The sequence below is a fragment of the Pipistrellus kuhlii genome, unplaced genomic scaffold (genome assembly GCF_014108245.1).
Source record: "Pipistrellus kuhlii isolate mPipKuh1 unplaced genomic scaffold, mPipKuh1.p scaffold_m20_p_22, whole genome shotgun sequence".
NCBI classification, from domain to species: Eukaryota; Metazoa; Chordata; class Mammalia; order Chiroptera; family Vespertilionidae; genus Pipistrellus; species Pipistrellus kuhlii.
The window spans coordinates 11,116,042-11,122,399 of NW_023425521.1; the positions used below are offsets into that span (position 1 = coordinate 11,116,042).

The 6,358-nt window shown below is 34.5% G+C and overlaps 1 pseudogene; it reads left to right on the forward strand.

The window, feature by feature from the left end:
* The first annotated feature begins 216 nt into the window (after positions 1 to 216).
* Positions 217 to 986, forward strand: LOC118726590 (annotated as a pseudogene).
* The last annotated feature ends 5,372 nt before the right edge of the window (positions 987 to 6,358 follow it).

Consider the following 6,358-nt stretch of genomic DNA (forward strand, 5'->3'; position numbering starts at 1 on the left):
ATAGTACCAAGGTTGAGATTGATGGAGACTCAGGTTTTGTGCCTGCCTGCTGGCTCTGTGGGGAAAGGGCTCAGCAAAAGAACAATGGCTTCTGCCAGCACTTCTATCTGGGAGAAAGCTGCTCCCCAGCTCTCAACCTGAAGCCAGACAGTTCATTTCTTCCTCATGTGTCCCCTGTGCCTTTCAAGCTGCTGCCCCAGCTCTGGAACTCAGTGAATGAATTCAAATCCATGGACCAAACAGAAGAATCCTGGACTAGCCCTTTCCATCTCCACCTCCCAGCCCAAGAAGAAAAGGACATCAACGATGTCTTTCTTTTCCAGGATCTCTTAGAAACAGGTTCTTGAAAGGGTGCCTCTGAAAAATGTGGGGTTTTTTTGTTTGTTTGTTTCCTATTGATAGAAAGAGCCCAAGATCCAGTGTAAAAACTGTCACAAGTCAATGAGAGGCCTGGGAACCATGGCCTGTGAGAACCCCAACAAGATGAGAAAGTACAAGAAAATTATCCTAGACCTGCTGGTGCATGGATTGTATGATCCCACGAATTCTGAACTCATTTGCATGAGCAGGAAGACTCTGACCATGATCCTGGGCAATCCAGGGGAAAGCTTTGGGCTCTTCATAGACATCACTCTTCAGATCAGGATTCTACTATCAATAGATGAAAACAATGACAGCCTGAGACACTCGGCCTTTGTCTCACATGGGCAATTGGCTGCTTTTGCTGGGTGGAAATGAAGAAAATTTTCACCAATAATATTAAGCAAACTCAAGATTCCCTCCTAATCCATTTACAGGATAGAAATCTCCAGGTTGTCAAGGCTTGCAAAACCACGTTTCGGGCCTGTTCTCCATCTCTGAGACAAAGGAAGGAACACAGCTTCCAGAGTGAAGAAGGGCAAAAGAACCTCAAGCTCTGCCCACAGCTGAGCCACTATCACTCAGTGTTTCTGCAGTACTTCTACACACAAAAAAAAATCCTGTAAACACGGAGCTGCGAGGAAATGCTTCCACGTGAGCACATTGCGGGAGCGCTGCTAGTCCCCTTCCTCAAACTCTTCAGATGCTTCTGCTTGCCTCTGGTGATGCTGATAGAAAAGGGGATGTCGGAAGACCAACGGATGGCAAAAATAATACTGCAGAATAGTATAATTATGTCCAAAGTAAACCTAAATTGCTTTCCCTATGTCAATTTCTCCCCCTACAAATTTGACGAGAAGATATGTCCTTTCTTTAAAACATTTAGAGTCTATATTGATTCAGTTCAATGCTGTCACTTATCTCCCAGTTTTAATTTTATTTTAATTTCTGAATCATAGGAGAATAACTATTATCTTAAATTTGCTATTGATACTTTGTCATTTGCTACTGATTCCTTTTCTTGGTAAGACCTATTTAAAGTTGGACAAGCTGAAACCGGTTTGGCTCAATGGATAGAGCGTTGGCTTGGGGACTGAAGGGTCCCGGGTTCGATTCCGGTCAAGGGCATGTACCTTGGTTGCGGGCATATCCCCAGTAGGGGGTATGCAAGAGGCAGCTGATCTAACTCTATCTCTCTCCCTTCCTCTCTGTAAAAAATCAATAAAATATATTTAAAAAATAATAATAAATAAATAAATAAAGTTGGTCAAAATACCAAGAAGGTTGGAGGGATATCTTTATCTTCTCATAATTGTCAATAGTCATTGTCTCCAAGATCATTCCAAACAAGAATTAATAAAGAGAAAAAAATTTATAAAGCATGTGTTGAAAATCCTCAGGCTGATGGTAACATATGGAATAATAAGAAGTAACATTTATTGAGAACATTTATAATTTATTGAGTGCTAAGTACTGTGCAAGTATTATTTAATACAACAACCCTGTGAGAAAGGTACTATTATTCTCATTTTTTAGATAGAAAACTAAGTCACAGGGAAATTAAAGTAACTTGCCCCAGATGACCCCAATGGACAATGGACCCAGAATTCAAACCTATATGATCTGACTTTTGGAGTCAACATTCAACCACCATATGGTACTGCCTGTTATGGAATAATTGATTGATAGGTTAGAAACGAAAATAAATAAATACCGGTAAATAAATAAATAAATAAATAAATAGTACCAAGGTTGAAAAACCATGCCAGACTATAAACTTGTACCTTTTTTTATTTGGGATCCTCAGGACTTTCTAAGTGTACTGATTAATCGGATTTTTTCCAATAGTTGGAGTTACACATATGTTGATATATATGCGCTTTGATATGTATGCTACGTTGTTGTATTGCTCCTTCAGATGACCACTTGTTCCGATCGATGGCACACGCACTTTCTGAGCAGCACTTTAAAACGTACTACTAAGAAGTGGAAAATTGGGTCTCTGAGTGGTCCGCCTCAAAACAAGAAAAGTTCTATTGGGATGGTATCCACAAATTACCTGAAAGATGAGGGAAATGTGTAGCTAGCGATGGACATTACTTTGAATAATTAACCAATTAAAAATGTGGATTTTGCCGAAACCGGTTTGGCTCAGTGGATAGAGCATCGGACTGCGGACTGAAAGGTCCCAGGTCCGATTCCGGTCAAGGGCATGTACCTTGGTTGCGGCCACATCCTCATTGGGTGGTGTGCAGGAGGCAGCTGATCAATGTCTCTCTCTCATTGATGTTTCTAGCTCTCTATCTCTCTCCCTTCCTCTCTGTAAAAAAATCAATAAAATATATTTTAAAAATAAATAAATAAATAAATAAATAAAATGCAGATTTTGTAATCAAAGAAAACACGATAATTTCAAGAGAAATATCAAAAGTGCTTTATTCAAAGTAATGTCCATTGCTAGCTACATATTTCCCCCATCTTTCAGGTAATTTTTGGATACCGTCCCAATGGAACTTTTCTTGTTTTGAGGCAGACCACTCAGAGACCCAATTTTCCACTTCTTAGTACGTTTTGAAGTGCTGCTCAGAAAGTGCTTGTGCCATCGATCGGAACAAGCAGTAATCTGAAGGAGCAATTCAACAAAATAGCATACATATCAAATCACCTTTATACCAACATATGTGTAACTCCATCTATTGGAAAAAATCTGCATTATTAACTGGTTCACCTAGTAGAGCAGTTCCATACAGAAATTAGGCAAAAAATAAATACTGGTTCAGTGAATGAAAAATGCTATTTCCTCTAAGATTCATTGAGGAAATAGCCAGAGCTCAATTCAATCAAGTTGTAATTTGAAATTTATTTTAAAATTTCCTTCATAATGCATAGAGAGATTGAATCAGATTAAAATTATGATCTGATTATGCACTACTTCATTTTCCCAAAAAATTATAAGCCTTCCTAATGTGGTTCAATGGTTGAGCTTCAACCTATCACCATGAGGGCACATGCTCAGGTTGCAGGCTGGATCCCCAGGAGGGGGGATGCAGGAAGCAGCCAATTGATTCTCTCTTGTCTCTGATGTTTCTGTCTCTCTCCCTCCCCCTTCCTCTCTGATATTAAAAAAAAACAATTTTTTTTTAAATTATAAAATTCGAGAAAACATATATTTAAAAGAAGAAAAAGTTAATCAGATTACACATTTTGAAGAATCTCTGGAAGAGAATGCAAAGGATAAGAGGAAATAAAGAAATAATAGAAGAAAGTTTTCTAGATCTAGAGGAAAATAGAAGCTTTTAGAATACCAAGGAATAAGGTAAGGGAAAACAATAATCTACAAAGAAATAGATATCAAGTAAGCATTGTATGTTTTAATACTAAGGCTAGATGCCAAGAGACAATGAAACAATATCTCAACTTAATCTTGGATTGCCAGACCCAACACAGTAAAGGTGTCAGTTACCCTCAAATTGCCCAGAAGTTGAATGCAATCCCAGTAAAAATCCCATTAAGTATTTTCCATGGAAATAGACCAGCTGATTATCAATTATTTATTGAAAAGAAACAATGAGACCATAAGGGAACTACTTGATATGTGAGGAGGGTATATCCTCGCCAGATATGAAAATATGCTGTAAACCTATGATAATTAAGACATTGTGACAGTTGTGCAAGAATAGACAATTAGATTAAGGGAACAAATACAGAGCTCAGAAACTGAAGCATTCATCCAAAGAAACTTAGTTTATGATCGAAATGGTATTTCAAATGGGTGAGAAAATACTGCTAAGTTAATTACTGTCAATTTAGAAAAGTAAAACTAAAGCATATCACCATCTCACATAAAATACAAAACAAAATTCTAAATAGATTAAAAAACTAAATATATAAAATTCTAAATAGATTAAAAAGCTAAATATATAAAATATCACAAAAAGTACAAAAGATTATTCTAAATTTGGTCTGTTGAAGTCCTTCCTAAGCATGATGAAAATTTTAGAAGCCATGAAATAGATTGACCGTAAATAAAAAATTCTGTACAACTGAAAACATCGTTTTAAAAATGACACAAAAGTAAGCTTTTATAAAATTGAACTGTGTACTCACCATATGTAAACTTTACCTCAATTTTTTATGAAAAAGGAAAGAAAAATGGCAGGGAGAAAATATTTGCAACATATGTAATAAAATAATGGGAACATTCAAAATATGAAGAGTAGTACAAAGCAATTAAAGAAATCATAGACCAAGAATAAAAAGGGCTATTTGACAGAAAAATAAAAATGACCAATTAAGATTTGAAATGATGTTCAAATGCACGAGTAATCAGGAAAAGCAACAATGAGATACGATCTTTTTGCTCGTCTGATTGACTATAAAAAAAAGAGGTATTATCCACCACTGACGAATGTAAGCAATAGGTAGGCACTCACATGAATGATTGAGAACTGGTGGAGTTTGGAAGTTGATTTTAAGTTCTCCTTAACCATTCTCATCAACCTATCACTTCAATTTCTTTTTATCCTAGATTATTATTTGTACCTGTATATGGTAAAATATGTGAAGGTGTTTATTGAAGCATTGTTTATAATCGCAAAAAACAAGAGAGAAATATAAATATGCATGGAGCTAAGTAGACTTTGGTTTTGTGAATTAGTGAAATGCAATCTCATAAGAAGGATACATCAAACTCTTAATAGTAGTTACATCTTGGAAAATAAGTGGAATTGGGGATAGTAAAAGGAAGAAAGAACTATTCAATATTTATGTTACCATATCTACATATTTTTATAAAATTAATGAGACTATGTTTCTTGTATAATTAATTAAAAATTTACATAAATGTTTGCAATGACACTCTTATAAAAGCAATTATGTTTATTATAAAAAAAAATTAGAGAAGGAAAATAAAGATTAGCTTGCAACCCCCCCAAAAAAACTATTAATATTTTTACATATACCTGCCAATTGTTTTATTCACATATATATTTAAAAAATAAAAATGGTATTTTATATTGTAATAATCTGCCCTAACATAAAAATATTTATAATATGTGCACCATTCTTTTTAAAAGGCTATATATTCCTTCATTTGTTCAATAAATACTAGGGGCAAAATGGTGAATAAAATGTATTTAATCAGCCTTCTGTTGTACTTTTAATTTTCCCAATATTTCTTAGTGTTCTATAATAAAATTCTTATTGTGATTATTTCCAGAGACTAGATTCCTAAATTGCTAGAAGTGCTGTTGCTGGATCAAACATCATGTGCACTTTCTCAGTCTTTGATAAGTATTTCCAAAAGCCTTTCAGTAAACTATTATTAATATCTACCAGTAGCGCATGAGAGGACCGGTTTCCTAGTGCCCTGACCAATTGTAATTTTTAAAAATATGAGTTTGATAAGTAAAGTCTGGCATTCTGTTTTTATGTAAACTTATCAATTCTTTGTAAATAAGTTAATATTAAGGATATTAACCCTTTGACAGTATGTTGCAAATACACATAAACATTTTAGTCCCAAGGCATAAAATGAGATTAGATTTGATCATCTTTAGAGATCTCAGAAATATTAGTTGCTTAAAATTGCTATTAAGCATATATTATGTATTGTGTATATGTGTTTGTATATGCAATAAATCGCATACAAAAAATAACATTAGCATCTTGGCTTGTGATTGATTCACAAATCCCTTATAGAAAAATAACTATTTTCAATCAATGATGTTTTAAAAATTAAAGTATTTTCTGGAAAACTCCCATTTTAAGGGAAAGCTTTCTCCATGAGAGATTAAAATCTGTCTTAGACTTTTACATGGATTAAGTTTTAAATTAGCATAGAAGAATAACAATATGAATCAATTTGATCAAAGAAAAAGTGTCACTAATTATTTAAACAAGACACTTATAACAGGGATTTAAAGGCAAAGAAGCGGATTTCCCTTGCATGTGGATCAAATCAGAAGTATCCCATAATTGACTCTTTACAAGACCCTGC